The 19,779-nt window shown below is 50.8% G+C and overlaps 1 protein-coding gene and 1 long non-coding RNA gene across 14 annotated transcripts in view; one reads left to right on the top strand and one right to left on the bottom strand.

Annotated features, from left to right (window-relative positions):
- Window positions 1–9,048: 9,048 nt before the first annotated feature.
- Window positions 9,049–12,858, bottom strand: LOC118604031. Its single transcript, XR_004951642.1, has 2 exons — window positions 12,544–12,858; window positions 9,049–9,167 (listed from the first exon to the last, which is right to left on the bottom strand). It is a non-coding gene; the product is annotated as an uncharacterized LOC118604031 (long non-coding RNA).
- Window positions 12,859–12,950: 92 nt separating this feature from the next.
- Window positions 12,951–19,779, top strand: part of FAM120B (family with sequence similarity 120B) — a 54,617-nt gene continuing 47,788 nt past the window's right edge. For 3 of the 13 annotated variants that reach the window (XM_036223785.1, XM_036223790.1, XM_036223791.1), the window contains exon 1: window positions 13,087–13,736. The gene's annotated coding sequence lies outside the window, so the exon portion shown is untranslated. Of the gene's footprint in view, window positions 13,056–13,080; window positions 13,737–19,779 lie in introns of those variants that run through there. The other 10 variants (XM_036223771.1, XM_036223758.1, XM_036223766.1 and 7 more) reach the window with 7 other exon arrangements.

Here is a 19,779-nt window from a genome sequence, read left to right on the forward strand (position 1 = left end):
AACCCTCCTCCCCGCCCCCACCCCTCCCCGCCCTCCGCCCTCCCCCTGCGCCCGCCCCCAGCCCCCCCTTTCTCCCTCTCCACACAAAACGCACTCATTTACATTCCTGCAAAATGTTCACCGCAAGAATCCCCTCTGCTCCCGACGCTGGTGCCGCCGCCCCCGGCCTCCTCAGCTCCCTCCCGCGGCCACAGGCTCGCGGAGGCCCACGGGGACACGCGGGGCGGCGCCGCGCCTCCCGCCCGCAGAGCGCAGCGGACTGGTGCGCTGGACGCGGCCGGCGAGACTGTCCCCGCCGCTGCGCCCGCCCACCAGCTCCTCGCGCGGCCGCGGCTTCGGGGGCGGGGAGAAGGAGAGCGAAGTTAGAGGCCCGGTTCCCGGTGAACCGCCTTCTCGGGGGCTGCTTCTTCCCAAGGAGGAGTCTGCGGGGCGGGGGCCGGGGGCGCGAGAGGACTGGGGCGGGCGCGAGCCGCGGCAGTTTCGGGAAGTTTGGGACGGTCCGACACCGGTCCACGCCGGGCAGAGGACGCGGCTCTGCGGCTGGGAACGCGGAGCCCGCGCGCGGCCCCCTCGGGGACCCTGCTGTCGCCCCCCCGCTGGGGGGGCGGGGTCCAGGTACGGCGCCCCCCAACCCGGAGATCCTGACGCCTAGAACTAGCATCCCCCGCCCCCCGTACACGCGCACCCTTCCTGGCGGGATTCTGGGCCACCGCCACCGCTCCCGGGTCCCCGGCCCCTCTCCCGGGTAGTGCCCCCTCGGCCTCCCTCCACTTGGTAAAAAGTGAGTTTGGTGTGCGTCGTTCGCGTGGCTGTCATTAAGGCAGTGTGTTATTGTGCTAGGCTGAATCAGTGGCTCTTTGTGCGCTCAGCTGTATGGTAATGCAGACCGCACCTGCTCCCCGCACAATGCGCAGAGAAAGCGCTCCCTACGCGCGCCGCGGCCGCGGCGACAATGTCCGGCACATGTTCCAGAGACCTCTACCCGCCCCCCCCCACAGCCCGCAACCTTCTTCGACCATCACCTTATTAGGTTTTTACACGTCCATCAGACCCTAGAACTTTTGTTTTCAATTTTTAAAGGGAAATGAGTTTATTGGGAGGGCTGAGAACACAGATCACACAATGAATTGTCTAAATGGCCCTCACGCTGGCGGGCGCAAGGCCGAGTTAAGGTGCGGCGGCGACGCCTACTTTGGCATCCAGCTCTGTGCCCGGCGCGCTCCGAGGTCTGCGCCGTCCTTGCCCCGCCTTCACACACACACACACACACACACACACACACACACACGGCAGGCTCCGTGGGCGCAGGAGGTGTGGATGCTGGAGTAAGTGTGTCACTTGGGTGGCTGCACGGCCTGGCGCCGGCCGCAACGGCCTCGCTGTAGGTGCTGCGGCCGCCTTGCTGGTGGGAACCCGCGGCGTCCCGGCAAAATGGAACTTTCATTGCAGCAGATGTCGAGGTCACAAAGTGTCATGTAACGACAGGGAGAGGGGAAACCCTAATCCCAAGTCAAACCGCTGTAAACACAGCTTTAAAAACCACTGGTGACATCGTCCGCGGCAGTCCCTCCAGCTGTTGGCCACCAGAGCCCTGATTCTGTGGCTCCCAGGTACCCCTAAAGTTTCGGGATGACAGATAGGACACTTCAGGTTTCCCACCGCGGCCTCCAGAGAAGCAGAGAGTGAATGGGAAGTAGCGCGCGCTGACGTTTACGGCCGAGGTGAGACGGGCAGGCGTGGACCGCAGCAGGACCCCTACTGTTTGGTTCAGAACAAACGGAGGCTTCAAAAGCTGCTGCGCCCCAGGACGGGGCGGGGGTGTCCCAGCGCGGCGCCCCATGCGGACGGTGCGCGGACTGCGCCACCGGCGGTGTGAATCCTAATTTAATCTTGCCACCTAGTGTTTGCTTCCTTTTTACGCTGCATGCATGTTTCCTTTGAAAGCTAGTTTCTGAGAACTGTGCGTGTGTGCGTGTGCGTGTGCGTGCGTGTGTGTGTGTGTGTGTGTGTGTGAGAGAGAGAGAGAGAGAGAGAGAGAGAGAGAGAGAGACATGGGGGGGCTTCCAGGAGTTGGGAGCCGAGGAGGAGGAAAGGAATGTGAGCGCTAAATCCTGCGCCTCTGAGACTGAAAGTCGATTCAGTAAAGATGAAATATCAGGAACCTTTTAATTAGAAAATGGAAGTGGGAAACAGGCTCATGTGAATGCCTGTTTAGAAAACTGGAAATGAAAAGTTCCACGCGCAAGGGCTTAAACCTTGGGGGGAAAGAGACTTGCCCCAAATCTTTAACAAACCCCCTCACTATCAAGTATTTGTTAAATTGACGTGGCACAGATTTCTCGATTACAGCGGCAAAGCGGAACTGAAAGGCATCGTAAAATCCATCAGAATCCTGCCCAAAGCGTTCATTCTTTTCCAACTTAATTTATGCCACGCGATTCTGTGTTGGGGAAGTCAAGCAGAACGCGCCTTTCTTCTCCCCCACCCTCCTCCTCTCCCCCCTCCTCCGTCCCCCTCCCCCCACCCCCTCCCCCTGCGTTGGATGCTCCCCCGCCCCTCCGAAGCTGAGCTACCGGGAGACTGTTTAACCTCGGTGTGCCTCTGGCAGCCTGTTGTACTTTAACTCCTGCGGACCAGTAGCTGAGATGGACAAAGGAGAGACTCGAGGTCCGACTATTCACCCTTTCTTCGCACTTTAATTTTCATTGATTGGGAAGACAAGGGGAGCCCTAGGGATTCAGGCTGAAGGGGGATGACACGCCTTTAGACGCCATCAGCCCCCTAGCCAGCCATCTGCTCCGAACCAAATGGCGTTGTTTCACTCCCTAACTGCATGTTTCTATACTCCCGCAACGCAGCGCTCTGAACCCCCTAAATGTGGGAGGGAGCTTAAGCTCTAGTGTGTTAAACAGACTTGCTCCGCGCTGGCCCTCGCGGCCCCTCCCACGCACCATAAATCCTCACCTTGCTCATTAGGAAAAAGCAGGAAACTTTCTTTTAAATACTTTTTGATGTCTCGGCAAATTCACTGTACAAAGTGAGGCTCATTATGGCTGAGAAGGCACCCAATACATCAGACCTGGGAGCGGAGAGGGACTTGCCGCCCAGCGGTGGTTGGTTCTGACGGGGCACACACAGCCTGTAGCCTGAAGAACCCCGGGCGGACAGGGCAGGCTCAGAACCACAGCACAGCAACCACAGCGGTCTGAAGTTTGCTGGAGACCCAGATAATTTTACAATTTTACCAGCCGTTTCATGAGGCCACTTTATCAAATTAAACATGCCCATGCTCGGCAGTGTGACCTACTGCTGTGGTCACCCCGTCCTGTGCCAAACCCCCTTTCGCCCCAAGAAAGGCCCTGTTCTCAAGGTGTATGTGATGCTGGTTGTGGGTGGGGGGAGGAGCGCCTGGGAAGATTGCAATAAACAATGCCCAGAATAGGCTTCAGACTCCAGGCCAGCCACAGGTTCAGTTTTCTGTGTAAACAAGTCTGGAGACTTGAGTGGGGTTTGTGTTTTCACAGACCAACTGAATACTGTATACCCAACAGAGAGGTTCTCTTATTCCTAAGAAGAATCGAGGTCCTTGTTCAGAACAACAAAATAAAAAACTTCCAGGCAGCAAATCTGGTGTTGATCAAACATGCCAGCTTACTTGGGGAAAAAAAAAAAAAAAAAAGGAGGCGGAGGAAGGGACCCTGAAGCATGTTTATTAATTAGTATTAGTATCACATCCCCCACCAACACACCCCCTGCCCATTCTCCACCGGTCACAGTTTTGGACTCTCAAAGCGGCTAAAACAGCAGAGGGATTGACCTGCTTGCTGTGAATACAGGAAGCTCTTGCAGATTTCCATGGACAAAACCTTTTTCTGTGTCGGGTAGATATTGTGGGTATTTCCTTACTGCTTACTCCTTAAGGACCGACTTCCGGAGGCACGCGAACATTTACAAGACACGCTGACCCAAACGCGCAGACAGATACACTAACACGAGTCGTGTCTGGATCTCTCTGTGTGAATGTATACGTTCTAACCTGGGCCGCCCACTCAGCCACAGGGAAAGGGAAGGCGGGCAGAGCTCGCTCGTAGACGCCGGAGGATAAACGACGCAGCACACCCAGGTCAACCCTTCAAGCCCTCCTGGTGGCAGCCCCTCAGACACCCAGGACAGCGACCCCTGGCCCGGCAGGGGCGTCTGTGCGGGCCGCAGGAGAGCGTGGTAGGAGGACAGACACCCGAGGACGCAGCGATCGGCCCCCGCAGCTTCTCCTAAGCCCTCCCCCGCGTAACCACAGGCCGGGCCGCTGGGGACCCAGTCAGTGGGTCGGTGGCCCTGACTTCCCTGCGGGGCGGGGTCACGGCGTGTCACAAACCCTCTCCTTTTTTCAAGGGACCGGCGACCGTGTCATGGGAAGGAAGGAATGTCCCAACCCCACGTGGTTTGTTTTGTTCGGGATGCGGTGCATTGCGGCACCGCCACCTGCGCGGGTGCGCGGCCGGGGAGGTGGGGGCCGCACGTCCGCGGGACTTGCAAAGGCATGCGCGGATTTGCATGAGAAAGGGCGGGTCGCGTGGCTCAGGCGCGGCCGGGGCGGAGGACCGCCGGGCCCCTCCTCCGCGCCCCCACTGCTCCCCGCCCCCCACGCCTCCCGCACTTCCCTCCCGCCCCCCCCCCCCCCCGTCTCCTCGGCTGCGGCAGCCTTTCCCCAAACCGCGGATCATCTGCCCGGGGCTGTGCGCCCATCTCCATGACAAAGCGCGTGTTTACCTGGCCCCGGCCCCGGCGGGCGCGCCTTTGTCCCGGATCAGATGACCGCGCAGCTGCTCTGCCGCGCGCTCCCCCCAGCCCCCCAGCGGCCCCTTGGACCTTTCTGGGAGAGAACGTGCCGGACCCGCGGGGGTAGTTGGGTGGTGGCTGCTGTGGCCCCTGACCATGGGCAGCGGCGCTCGGGAGGGCGTCCTGGAGGCAGTGGCGACGCGCGCTCCGAGGGGCGTATGTGCGGGGTCGGCAGAGTCCAGGTCGGCGGGGCCTCGCGGCGCGTCACCCCTCGCCGCCGGGGCCCTTGCCGTGGACCCAGTCGGCCCGGTGACGGACCCACGCCCACGCGTCCTTGCGCCTGGGGAAAGGCTCCAGGGCGCGGGCCACGGCGGCCCTCGGGGCGGCTGCGCGCACAGTCGGCGGGTGAGCGGCGGGAGCTTTGTGCGCGCCAGGGGCAGGGAGGGCGCCCGGGTCACCTGCATCAATGTCCTGACCTGCAAATCGCAGGACCACGACTCTGTAGGACAATGGAGGAGGGAGAGAAAGGGCGTCCCAGAGCGACGTGAAGTAGGCCTTCCCCGAGGCCTCGCTCCCCGGGACTCGTCCCACCCGGGAGGTCGCGGGCACCTGTCGCCCGGTCCCCGGGCGGCCAGTCAATCACCCAGCCCGGCGCCCCAGGCTCTGAAACGCAGTCGCCGGGGAGACGCCGCGCCTCCAGCCCTCCCCGGCGCGCGGCGCTCGGACCCCGCCCTCCCCGCGGAGTGTCCCCGCTGGACCCCAGGAGCTCCGGGTGAGGCGGGGCTTTCGACGACGCTGTCCTTCCCTGGCCTCCCCACCTCCCCTTTTCTGCGAGCATCTGCCCGGGGAAGAACAGATGTGGGCACCTGCGGTGACAGGCTGCATATGTTCCATCCTATTCACAGGCATTCAGACGTGGCCACAATGAGCAGCCTTTGTGCGCACAGTCACTAAATATATTAATCTGCACTCCCCAGAGCACCGGGCTGTTTAATTTTTCACTAGCAATAACATCTGATCTAATCCTTAAATCGGCTCCCAAAAGCCTGCCCTCCCGCCCTCCTTTTTTTCTCTTTCTCCCCACCCCCTCTCCCGAAAAACGTGTGAAGCTATTCAACCTTCCACCTGTTGCCTGCTGAACTGGGCGTGGGTTCCCGCAACATCTGATGTTGGTTAGGGCAGGGGGGGAGTAGGTGGGGGCGGCTGTGTGTGGGGGGCGCGGCTGGGCCTCATGGGCAGAGGTGGGCCATGTTTATCAGAAAAATAAACACCAAGTGCAGAGTGTGGCGCCCCAAATGTTGTGCAAACAAACAACGATAATTATTAAGCAGCTTCCAGAGCAACCCTGCAGACCCACCCCTTCTGTGCAAGCGTCTTTAAAAATGTACCTAAAGTTCCCATCTATTTGTTTATTAAACTCTAGTGGTTTTACAAACACCGGTTAACAGGCCACACAGCCAAAAGGTAACACAAACCTCAGATGTGAGACTTAGATTTTTAAAACAATTTTGTTGCATAGCTCTTTTATCTTAGCATCCCTTATTCTGTTTTGATTTGTTTTCAGCCACAATGAGTCCTTTAGTGCCATTGTGGGTGTCACAATGCAGACGGACATCAGGCTGTGAATGAAGACAGAGGCAGTTTAAACAAACCAAGCTCTTTCTCCCTTCCGTCCATTGTAATATGAATGGGCCTTCTGCATTCGGCTGCTAGGAGACCAGCTTTGCAAAGCCCTGCTCCAGGAAAAGGGCTGGAGAGAAAGGGACCCCAATAAACAGCCTAAGTATTGGAGGAAAAAAGAGGGGACAAATTTCGGCAAATGGTTTTCACCTTCAGACCAACACAGTTTTTTAATCTCGAAATGAAAGACCTATTTTCAAGCCTTCCTTGCTGTTCAGCAGTCTCCTTCCTTCTCATTTTTCTTCTGAGTCCTTCCTCTCCACCACGTCCCAGGGAACAGACTGGGCAGCACTGGCTCACCAGCAAGATTTGTTTTCAGAATGCTATTTCCTTGTAGGAAAATGGGAACAGGGCTGTTTCTCAGTCATAACCACTAGACCTAACGACTGTAAAGTGCTTACAAAGTGCATACATTGGGCTGTTGCTAGGTAAGTGAGGGTGTGGTCGATGAGTCCGGATTTTTCAAGAACAATCGCAAACTATGGTTTCTTTTAGTGCTACTTGGAACCATCGCTGTTAACATTTGGCAGGTTCATTGAGGCAAGAAATGTAGCTGTTTTCAGGTTCTTAAAGGCCCAGCATAAGTGCTTCTTAGTGGCCAGAGTGTCATAGGCCAGCACGGAACCAACCACTGTCCAGCAAATGGGAAAACCGGGGCCGGCTGATGGAAACCATGGTTCACAGTCAGACCCAGCTGCCCCTGCACGTGGCAGGGAGAGGGCAGCTTCACGTGCGCATCTGTTAATGCACCCGCTCGCTGGCCATCCAGGCTGGAGGTCCACAGGGAAATCAGGGCTGCTGTTGCACCTGCAAGACCGGCTCAAACTGGCCTGTCCTGTTTTTAACAAGACTCAGAAAAAAAGTCCACCTGCCTACAAGCGACACCTGTGAACCCTTACATGCTCCCCACCACAGGACCAGGCTGCGGTCAGAACCTGGCCTGCGGAAGCCGTCAGAAGCGAAGTCTACTGTCCAGGAAGACCTGTGCTGAGCCCCTCACACCCACCGAGCCCTGGGCGCAGGGACAGGCCTGAGCCCTGGCTCCTGTCTCCTGGCCTGTAGACCGCCAAATAAACACGCTTTCTTTTCTCAGAAGTGGGCATCATATCAGCTTCAGTGTGAGTCCAGCAGTGGGCCGGCCCTTGCTGGGTGACACTTTCTGCCACTATGTTAATTATGCAATGTACAGAGGTCTTCTCTGCCCTTTGACTTCTGGAAAGAGTTCGTATAGGAATTATACTCTTTAGGTACTTCAGAGAATCCATCACCGAGTCCACCTCGGTCTAGAGTTTCCTTTGTTAGAAGGTTTTTACTTGCAAATTCAATATAATAATTATAGGATTTAATAAATATAAGGATACTAAGATTTTTTTTTCTTTGGTCAAGTTTGGTCATCTGAACAGTTTGAGGATTTTGTTCATCTCATCTAAAGATGTCCAACTAGTCCTCGTTTAACCCTTCAGTGTGGAAGAAACTGCGGTACCATCTTCTGTCATTAGTATGGCTGATCTGTGTCTTCTCTGTCATGATCGGTATAGCTACAGGTTTATCCGTTTTAATGATCTTATCAAAGAACCAGCCTCCTGTTTCATTGATTTTCTCTGCTGATCTAAGCAGAAAATCAGGTCAGTCATGGGGGTCATGTCATTGTTCCCTTCTTTCAAAATTCTCCACCCCTTACTTCCTGTTGTCTACTGTCTGAAAATTGTAAAATCCTGTATTTTGTCTAGTTTTCCAGTTGTTTAGCGTAGAAGGACAAGTTCTGTAGAAATTATTCTTTTATGGACAGAAGATGAAACAGACTTTCAGCTACAGGTAACAGAAAACTCTAATTTTGTACCCTTAATTATAAAGTAAGTCAGTTCAGCATTCAAATAACACAATGAAAAGTCGGCATCTCCTGGAACTTACGGAATTGCTCTCAGTGTTACTTAGCTGTTGGTTCCACCGCAGTCTTCAGGGCCCATGGTGCTCTCCATCCCCCACTGTGGGCCCCAGACATGTGCCAGCTCCCTACCCAGCTGTACAAGGCCTACAGGGCTCAGAAGTCACATACATAGGATGACCAGGGACATGTTCTTTATGACACTTTTTATCAGCAGTGAAACATTCCAGCAATATCTAATGTGGATCAACCATGTAGAAGTCTGTATGTTGTTATGTTTATGGCTTTTTTCTTTCCCAACTTTTGGATGAATTATGATTCAAATAGATCTAGGCCTCACATCGTTGTTGTGTTCAAATAAAATTAAACCTAATTCCAAATAAACCTTGAAGGCAATTTAAAGGGTCAAACTGTCACCAAGAGAAACCTGCCCCAAATCCCATCCTTCTCCCCAGCTCATTTGGCTCCATGTTTTTTCTCTCACTGTTGACGTGAAGTCTTTCTCACCAGCGTTTTACTCTTGATTCCCAACTTCTCTCTACTTTCAACCTACATTTTTTTTCTTTCTCTTCCTTTCTTTCTTATCGTCTCTATTTCTCCACCCCGTTTTCAGATTCTCCGAGACCGAACTGATAAACCTGGCACGTGCCGGGGGCATGGGGAATGTCTGTGTGCCGTGTAAGCAGGGACGGGAAGGAGGTGACTCGTCACACATAATTTTTATTTTTGCTACGTTACTCTGATTTCTATGTACAACTTTTCTTTCAGCCTCCCAGGAAAGAGATCTGGAAGTAACCTTTGGTTTTCTCTTTTCTTCACTGTACTGTAGCAAAAAAAAAAAAAAAAAAAAAAAAAAAAATTTAGAATTTAGACAGATTTGGGTTACAATAACAATTATGCTACTTAAAATCACTTGTACTAGTTACTTAATGTTTTTAAAACATAAAACTTTTTCCTTTTATCAAAGTAATATATTTACATATTTTAAAATTCTAATAGTATTTCTAAATTTAAAAGATAGCAATTTTCCACACCACGCATTCCCACTCCCAACTCCTTCTTCTACATTTAACTGATTTCTAATGCTGTATCTTTTCTTTTCAGTTGTGTATATTGTCTGTGAACTTCCCAAATCTAGAAGATGAGGACTTAACTCTTCCCTCGATTTCCTAGACACTGTTGGGGTCAAAGCAAAATAACGTTCCTCCCACCTTCTAAGTTCCTCGAGCTGGGCTAGGAATCAAATTAACATGAGACAGATTAACAAGAGAACATGTCCAAAATTCATTACAATGGACATGTGGGGGGCCACAAGAATATGGCAACCCAGACACATTGGGAAGCTGAGGTTCATATGCCATTCTGGACAAAGGAGAAGGAAGCAGGGGTCTGGGATTTCAAAGGGAAAGCAAGCAATTCACAGGTAGAAGAGAAAGAGCAAACACATGGTAAACGAAATCCTGCTGGGCTATCAGAAACAGCGGGGCACAGAGAGGGGCCAACAAACTGGCTTTGCCGAGTCTCTGCCGGTCCTCACACTCAGTTTATATCGTGATGCTGAGGTGATGCTCCCTTCCTCTAAGCAGGTTTTTCCAGCTAAATTCCTTTAGGTAGGTAACGGGGGAAGTCAGAGCTTCTTTCTGTGTCCTTTGTTTCATGATAATCAGATTAAAATCAATATCCTCAAAACATATTTTGGAGCGGCAAAACTTTGGTTCCACTCGACACACATATTTATGAACACGTATAAGAGCATGTCCCATTTTTCTAAAATAGTTATAGTATCCTTTTTGATTAAATTACCATCCAGTACTTATTTAAATTATGTAATCGTTATTCTCAGTTGAGTCACGTGCTATGATTACATTCTTTTTGTAGGGTTTTTTTTTTTTTTTTTTGGTCTTTACTAGATTCAACAATTGCTTAATTTATCTGCTTATTGACTTTTCTATGTGTTTATTACTTATTGTTGCCAAACTCTGCAGATCTTTTAACATATTCAAACACATCAGATATTTGATGAGTCACACTTTTTCTGTATATATGACCCCAGGACCCTCCTGCTCCAGTCTAGATGGTCTCTGGCTTTCGTCCTGGGATGCTTTTTCTCTTTTGGACTCTCCACTTTCTAGATCCTAAATATTCCTTCCTAAACTTATTAATTTTGGAGAATATCCTACAGCACGTTTCTGAAATAAAATATTTGATAGATAATAATTTTGAGCTGCATGTCTGAAATATCTTTATTCTACCCTCACACTTCATATTTGGAGAGAATTTCATTAAAATTTTCTTCAGAATTTTGAAGTTAATGCCACACTGAATTTCAGCTTCCTAAGATTCAATTGAGAATTTCCACTCCATTCTGATTTCCAGTCCCTTAAATGCGACCCTCTTATTTTTTCTTATGGGCATTTTTAAAGATTTTTATCACTGAAATTCTGTGATGCTGTGCCTTGTTGTGGGTCTTTTCAGGTTTGTTGTGCAAGTATTTGGTATACCCTTTCAACATAACAACATGTCTTTCAGATCTGGGAAATTTTCTTGAATTATTTCTTGAGTAATTTCCTCCTCTTCTTCATTTTCCCTGTTCTCTTTTCTGTAATTCCTATTTCTCAGATTTCGAACTTCTCAATCATCTAATTTTCTTATATTTCTTTCTTCATCTTTCTGTTTTGCTATCTGAGGGTTATCAAATGTGTTCTCTTTTATCAATTTTTAAATTTATTGCTTTCGGAATTTTGAAGAGCTCTTATTTTCTGAATGTTCTTTTATATATTTTTCTCTTATAGGTGTAATATTATCTTCAAAGACTGTAGATAATAAGGTTTTTTTATAACATTTTCTTCCCCTAGTTCCTGTTTTATTCTTTTTTCTTTTGTCTCTCTCAGTTGTCTGTTGATCCTTGGTCATCTATGCATATTTAGAAGGGAGGCAGAAATGCTTTTTGGAAGTTCTATGGGGTAGATGAGGACTACCAAGTGGTAGGAGGGGCTTTGGGCACACAGTCTGCCTCTTGGCCCCAGTGACCCTCAGTGTGGACCTCCTGTTCCTGAAGTCCAGTGTCCCTGGTTCCCCTACACACAACCTGAATTCCTATTTCAATCTCTTCCCTAGGTTCCCACTCTCTGCCTGGAAGCCCTTCCTCTTCTGATCCCTTCTCAGATCCCATCCTTTCTTCCAGGCTCAGTTCACATATTACTTCTTTGCTGCTTTCTTTGTACACATGTTATAAACCTTACACTATGCTTTGCTTTTTTCCTAAATTTAATATGTCTGTCTCCCCAACCACAACATATGTGCCTTAAGAGCTGAGACCATTTCACACACCTCTTGTAACCCTAGGCACCCAACCAGTAATAGGTGCTGAGCACCGTTTTTTCATTTTACTTAGAAAAAAATTATCAACAGGAAGTGAATGCCTTGTATGCCAAACGGAAAGATTACTCCTCAGACTGTTTAATACATATGGTGTCACTTAGTTTGGGTAATTCTTTTTGAGTGCTTGATCTGTCAAGTACTTTGCAAGGGACTCTGAAGGAACAATATTGATCCTTTTACTTCCCTGACAGAGCCTCTTGCTCCCTTAGGCTTACAGCAGTCTTGAGACAGGTTGTGGAAAGGTAAGTTTGAGATGCATTTCAAAACTTTGGTATTATTAATTATCGAAGTTTGTCAATAACTTTCCTAAAAATAGATTGGTGTCGCACTGGGCTACCAAAAGGTTCTCTGGGTTGTAGAGAAAGGGCGTTGCAGGTAGGGAGGGGAATTGTGTGTAATCTGAAGATTGCCCTATCTCCGAACCCAAGGGCGCACGTTTTGGGTATGAATTTTCCCAATCTTAAAAGCAGCTTCAGGAATAAGGTCGAGATGGCGGCTTAAAGTTCAACGCCCCTTAACAGAAGTCAGAGACCCTATGTGCGCAGGTGATCCTGCTCCCCCAACCACTTTTATCTGCCTCTGCTCCCTCACGCATACATTCTAGTTACTGAAATTCCTCCAAAGCATCTTGCTCTTCGCCTGCCATTGCTCCTCCTCCTGGAACCTCCACACCCCACTTCAGATGGGCAAGCCCGCTGGTTAAAAAAGCGTGGGCCCATCCTGCTCATCGCAGCTCTTCTAACGTTCGTCCTACGGCCCTAGTGCTTCCTACCCGCCCAGCGCTCTGCTCCGCCCTTCGAAGCTGACGTGAGAAGTACCGTGACTGTCCGACTTCGCGCAGGGGAAGCGGAGGGCCAGAGGGTAAACGACTTGCGAAGGTCACGGCTGCCAAGGGCAGCCCCGCTCGTTCGCCCCGCGCCCTGCCACACTTCCCGCAGCCAAGGCCCGGGACGCAGTGACAGCCCTGCAGCTGGACAGGGGCTGAGGAGAGCGGACACTCCCAGTTCTTGTGCGGAACCGCGGCGTCAGGTGCCCCACGTGCCCACTGCTCCACCCGGCAGCGGAAACCCGCGAAGCGGGCCGTGGAAGGGAGAGCGCCCCACCAGCTACGCTGGAAGCCGGGACCGCGGGACGCAGAGCTTCGCCGCGCGCGCGGTTTCCAGGCAACGGGAGCGGCGCCTGCGCATCTCGCCCCTCAGGCACCTCGGCCCCGCCCCTCGGGGGGCGGTCCCTGGAGCGGAAACGCCGCGAGCGGAAGCGGAAGTGCGGAGCAGCTGCAGCGGGGCCCGGGCGGCGCGGGCGCGTCTCCGGCTGTGCTTCGCATCTGTAGGTAGGGCCGGGCCTGCGGGACAGCGCTGTCGGGCGCCGCTCTCGGCCAGTCGGCCTCGGCTCGGCTGGCTGCGCTCGGGGTTCTGCGCCGTCGCGGCCGCCCTGGCCGGAAGCCCTGTGGCGGGTGCCCGGGGCTCGGGTCCGAGCCCCCGCGGCCCCGCCGTCTACGTCCAGAGCGCGGGACTCGCCCCGCCTTTCCCCTCCTGGGCTTGTGGGTCCTGTCACCTCCGTAGCCCGTAGCTGGGTTCCCTGCCCTCTCCTCCCCGGCCGCATCCTCGCCTCAGGGGACGTGCGCCGGTTTCGGGTCCGCGCTGCCGTCCTCGGCTGCCCGGCTGCTCCGATCGCCCCCCGGAGCGGCGGCCGTGGGCCAGCGCACTGGCGTCTCAGACTGCGTCTTCCCACGGTCGTCCGCGGGCCTTCCTGCACCGGAGCCCCCGCACCCAGCACGCACTAGGTCCTAGGCCCTCAGCGAGAGAATGACGAGAAGGCAAGCTCGCTGCTGGCAAGGAACTGCGACCAGTGGATGACACTTAAGGGCGGCTGAGGGGGCGATTTGTCCAAGTCGGCCTAGGAGGGTTCCGTAGAGGAGGAGGGATCTGAGTGGAGTTTGGAAGAGTAGACGTCGGGAGGAAAAAGGGGGCAAGAGGCCCCCATTCCCGCTGTCTGGCACATTCGGGAAAAGGTAAGGCTAGAGAGGGGGAGCGGTAGGGAGCCGGAGAGAATGGGAACGGGGAGAACCTGGCGGCGGCGGGAACTCGGAGTGCGGTGCGGCTGCTTCTGACGACTTCCGGGTTCTGCGCCCCGGCGTCCGAGTGGCGGACGCGGACGCGGACGGGACCGGGGCGGGTCTGGCGCGGCGGGTTCCGCCCTGCTCCCCTCGCCGGTGTGTTAGTTGTCTGTCTGCGGCCGCATCCCGCCGTTCCTGTGTCCATATCATCCTTTCCCTTCGTCCTCTGTCCCTGGCGTGTGTGAATCACGGCCTCCTGTCAGCGTGTGCTCTTCACCTGTCTTTACCTGTCGTGCTGGCGCCTCGCCGCTGGCGGCCTGTGCACAGCCTTCTCACGCTCTGTTTTGATTGCCCCAGTCGCCCCGTCCCTGCCATCTCAGCTCCCGGTAGTGGTCCCCCCCACCTGCCATTCCTTTTGTCCCAGAACTTCGGTTTTGCTTTCCTTGCGCGTCGTCTTCCTGAAAAGCACTGACAGCGCCGTGGCAGTGTCAGGCGCTCAGTGCTGACCTCTCCGTACCCACCGCGTGACCACCTCACTTCCCCGTTTCTTTGTGTCATTTCTAACCGCCTAATTTCCCAGACGTAGGCAAGTCTCCAGTCGGCTCTTTTCTCATCCGTAAACTGAGAAGACTGCAGAAGACCCATATGCTATCAATTTTTATAGCATGTTACAAGTATAAATATTTTAATTTGCTGTTCTACATGTTTGTAAGATGTTCTCTTGGAAATTCTTCAGATATTCAACATTTAAGGTGTTTTACCTTAATTTAAATAACCTTTCTTTAACCTTAAATGTTTAAGATGTAAATTAGTTATATAAATAAGATCATGGCAAATGATTTTGTAATAGTGTAAAATTCATCAAATTGAGAAGTAAAGTAAATCATCATTATCTTATTTTTCCAAATAAGGAAATCAGTGATGCACAAGAAATTAAGTGATTTGTCTTCAGTTGGACAATAATCAGTTCCGTCGCTAGCCAAAAGAGTCATGTCCTAAGACCTTTTCTTTATAATAAACATTACTTTTAGGAGGAATCCGTTTACGTCAACTCTTACTATAGACCACCTACTTATACATGGACCAAATTATATCCTCTCTGGCTGCACACATCCATGTGACTATGCTAGGTTTTATAAAAGTGCTCAGTGGTGAGACTATTCCCATGAGTGTTTTATCCTAATGAAGTCACTATAGATTTATGTAAGTTATAAAGTCACAACGTACAAATCATTGCCTACTAGGACAATAGGAAAGTAACTTTTTGAACAGCAGAGTCTTCTGGATAGTTGTTTGGGGTTTTTGCCCATTAAGCACTAAAATCTCTTATTTAGGATGGAAATCTTTCTAAAATATATTATTTCCGTGCTTAATAGAATGTACTGAATGTGATATAAACTTTCTGTAATGATCTCAAGTGAGCATTTTAAACATAATTTGTTGTGTTGTGATGTAAACAGTGTTAGGGCTGCAGAGGTTTACGCATTGTTTCCCTATTACACGTTTGGAGTTTTTATGTTTTTCGGCTTTTCTTTTATCTTTTTTTATTTATTTTTTATTTTTTTAATTTAATCCTTTCCCTAGGTCAGTTGTCAGCCATGCCTACTGTCAGTGTAGCGCCCTTCCCATACCTTTCTCTGCTTGGGCTTAGGGGCTGGTCGATAGATCTCAATGGAAAAATCGTCTGTAGATGTAAATCAGAGCGTGAGGAAGCCCCCTATGAGTTAATTGTTTTAGCTTTAACTCATGAGTTTAAACATTTATATTGGATTCTTATCTTGAATTCTGGATAAGTGAAGCGTGCGTGCATTTTCTTCTCCTGTGTTCAGTGGCAGTAGTTCTCATGTGGTGCTTCATTGACCTGTAGGGGTTTTGTTGTGCTGCAGTGGGTGCAGAGGCCCAACCCAGTGTCCTGGGCAGTTCTTTCAATCCCAGTCCTTCTCCGTTAGGTCCCCTGGTTCTGGGGGAACCTTGAGGAAGGAGAGCGCTCTAGGCAGTGCTGCGGTGATTGGTTTGATCACTCAGAAATGCAGCTGTGACTTGGGGGTGTGGCCTAGTGAAAGGAACACAGGCTTTGGAGGCAGATGGGTTTCAGTCCCAGCTTTACTGTTACTGTGACCTCCGGCAGGTGACTAAACGCAGCACACACTGCTGGCTGCCACCCAGCAGTCAGCTCTTCTTGCCTTCTTAGCTGGCAGAGCATGCCTTTTACAACAGAGTCTGAAGAAAACTGATAATGTGCCAGCGGGATTAGAGGAGATGTTTGCCGTGGGCCTTTCTGATTTAAAAAGTAGCCATGTTCTTTGCAGAAAATTTATGGACAGAACAAAGAAACACAAAGTGTGCAATCTGATGCGTTTTGACATGTGTGCACACCCCAGGTGTCTCCTTTTCTGATGGACCCTAAGCCTGTTCTTCTCTCTTTAAAGATTCATCAGGTCTTAGGGATTTTGTCTTGTTCATTGCTGTGTCCACAGCTGCTCGCATGGGACTGGAGCACAGTAAACACTAGATGAATATTTATGGAGTGAATGTGAGAACGTAGATCTCATGCCTCCGGTTTATCTGTGGGAGGGCCTCCTTTGTCTTTTGCAGTAGGAAATAGGGTTCTGAATCCTTCCAGTCTTGGAGTTCTTCCGTAACAGGGAGGGTGTTGGATATTGGGCAGCCAGAACAGGCAGCGTCCACGGTAGCCCCTCGTTTATCTTCATGTCGCAGGCAAGACTGTTTCTAACATGCACTTGCCTGAGAGCCCTGATCGGCTGCCGGTCCCACTCAGGGCAAAGGGAAGTGCGTGGGTGCGTGCGTGGGTGTGGTCTGTCTCCTGCGGCCTCATCTCTTCCCTTTCCGTGGAGGTTCTGGCCACACTTAGGGTTTGGGTTTGTTTGTTTTTTCCATTTTCAATGTTTGAAGAACACATTTATAAATACATAAAATGGCAGCTTCTACTTAATACAACAGATCTTTTAAGCACCTTAGAAATATCCAGTTAGTAATAACAGTACCACATAGGCTTAAAAAAGGTGTCCCTGGCTACTATGCTTCACGCCTTCTGTCAAGTCGCCCTGGGAATGCCCTTCCTCAGGACGGCCATCGTGGATCCCAGGTCCACAGGGTGCTGGATAGTCCCCACATTCTCTGCCCTTCTCTGTCCTACAGTGATGCCCAAAGGCTTGTGTCATATTTTCCTGCTGGAGTATAAGTGCTAGTGGGCAAAGCCTGTCTGTCTTGTTCATGGCCCTGTGTCACTTTTTGTGACTGACGCAAAGCTGCTTGCTGACTAAAACCAGATTTATGTGCAAACAAAATTACCTGGTACTGTTGAGGAGAACTGGGTGTTAGCAACTTACAGCTACAGATGGACAGCCTGTTGGAGGAAACTTACCAGGATGTGCTTTTATTTTGACTTAGCTGTTTCACGTTGTAAAATTTATCCCAAGGAAGTGATCCAAGATCTGCTCAAAGATTTTTATACACGGATGTGCTTCACATTCTTATATATGGGGTGCATTATTTGAAATAACCCAACATTCAACAGTAGGACTGAGTAACTCATTTCCCGTCAATGTTGTGCATCCATTAAAAATGACACTGTCGGAGAAGTTTAACATAATGGTTTGGGAATATATTCATAATAAAGACACAAAGTGGATTAACTGTGATCCCGATTCTTAATAATAAAAAACTGGAAATACGTATTCTAAAATATTTATTGTAGTCATTATCTCTGGAAAATTAGAAGAATAGTTTTTATTTTTGTTCTATGAATTTTCTACAGAGTACATGGCTACCTTTATAATCAATTTTTTTATTTACAAATAAATATATTCCTGATAATACAAAGTAATTTAGCTTATAAAACTCTTAAATATAGTAAATCCGCACATTTATATGGCTTTGTTTTAAATTTTGGGTTAATTTAAAATTTTTGAATGGTGCTGGGGCAGATTTTACCAAACTTGAAGCAACTGATGAGAAGTGTTCGATGAATAAATTTATCATTAAAAACGCATAACAGCAATTTATGAGGTAAGTCATATAAAGCATTTCGCAGATTTAAAAAAAGCTTATGGAATGAAGTCAGTTGCTCAGAGTTTCGCTGTAGGAAGTGGAGGTCCGAATTTGAACTCGGGGCAGTTTTCTTCTAGAGCCTTTCCTCTTTCCATCAGTACGCCCAGCATCTGCCCCTTCTCCTGAGGACACAGTGAAGGGGTCTGCCACCAACTGCCGCAGTGCACCAGCTCTGCGGCGGTACCCGGGCTTGTTGGGATTGCTCTGCCTATGAGGGGAGTGCAGCTGCCCCGGGAGTGAGGCCAGCTCCCAGGGGACTAGCTCCCCTGTGTGCCTTGCCGCCTGCCCTCCGTCACAGTTCCTGTATTGACGCTGTTTCCCACACTGGTTTACCAGCTGCTTGACCGCGGTGATGCGACTTACTTTTTTGCCCAGATTTGGAGTCAGTAAACTTGTCGGTTCCTGGGCTCTCTTGTCTCCCTGTTCATCGATGTCTTCTTCATTCAGTCATTCACAAATATATGGCCTCACACACCAGACACTGGGTGTTGGGGATACGACAGGGTGCCATCACCCACCCTAGAGAGGCTCCCGCTGATGGGAGTGGTTCCCAGGGTGCGTTTCAGGCAATAAGACAGAATGAGACCTGACTTCTGTTTTCTTTCTAGATAATAAAAATTTCCTCATAGTTTGCAGGTAGACTAAATTAAATTTTATATCTACATACATGTAATCTTAAACACTATCCGACAGTAGAGAATGAAAAACCTCAGTAGACACTCTTAACAATAAAAGGCTTTAAAATTTTTTTTACAGGTAATATCCACAAAAGTTATCTTTTTCAGCACTGCATTTCGCATCAAACTGAGTGCACCGATGGGTGGGCAGTGTGAACGTTTAACATTTTGCGGAGCTGAAATCCCGGAATGCATGCTTTAATGTCACAAGTGTCCAGATCTTTGCCTATCCAAATTTTTCTCTGTAAGTGCCATAGAAGAGCACATTGTAAGGTAACATCCCTGAGGTAATTTGTGATTCAAAGTGTGAGAAATTGGCAGTGTAAAAGACAGGAGAAACCAGTACGTCTAATTAAAATAGTGCGCTTTTCACTACTGGGCGAGGAAGGGGGAAAAACATTTGAATAAAATCAAAGCAGAGCTGAGCCTGACTTCTTGTCGAATAAAGAGGAGAGTGTTTTGAGAAACTCAGTGTTGCCACTTGCAGTTTTAGTAGAAAAATACTTGAAACAAAATCCCTTTTTATCGGTGAGGGAAGGCAGCCAACCCGCGTGTGGCGGAGCCGGGGGCCGGCGCGGGGCCCGCCGAGGGCGGCCCCCCCGCCCGGAGACCGAGCGGGACCCGGGCACAGCCCGCCCCCGCCTCGCTCCGCGGCAGCCGCGCCACGAGCCGGCCGAGCGCGGAGCGCCGGGAAGGCCGAGCCTTCTGACCGCCCGCCTCCTGCCGGGATGGCCCCGTCCTCGGGGAACCCCTGCCGCAGAGACCCGCGGAACCCCCTCCGGCGCTGCAGAACCGCCTCAGGGTGGAGGCGCCGCTGACGCGGAGCCCGGGCTCGGCGCCGCGCGCATCCCGCACGCTTAACGGTGCAGTGAGCGCGCCTCTGAGTGCCACGGAACCGTGTGCCGCTTATGTCCACGCACTTTCCAGAGTCTTTTATTGTTAATGGCTATTAAACGTCATTTCAAATTCTACTGATAGGAGCCGGTGTCCATTAAGAGCCAGTAGTCCTAAATGACAGTCCTGTGATGGTGCCTTTTCTCAACCTGGTAATTTCATTAGTTTCTCCATTTGTGCAGTAGAAGTTAAGGTTTTTGCCTGTCAGGGTTGTTCTAAAGAGTGGAGACTTCCTGTGTGGCCCGCACGTGCAGGCGGAGCGAGCTCACTACCGGAGTGACTGCTGGCTTCTGCAGCTGGTGGCCACTGTCCTCAGTCCGGAGCCTGCAAGAGGCAGCATTTGTTCTAGTGTTGCT

Source organism: Rousettus aegyptiacus, unplaced genomic scaffold (genome assembly GCF_014176215.1).
Source record: "Rousettus aegyptiacus isolate mRouAeg1 unplaced genomic scaffold, mRouAeg1.p scaffold_m13_p_1, whole genome shotgun sequence".
NCBI lineage: Eukaryota > Metazoa > Chordata > Mammalia > Chiroptera > Pteropodidae > Rousettus > Rousettus aegyptiacus.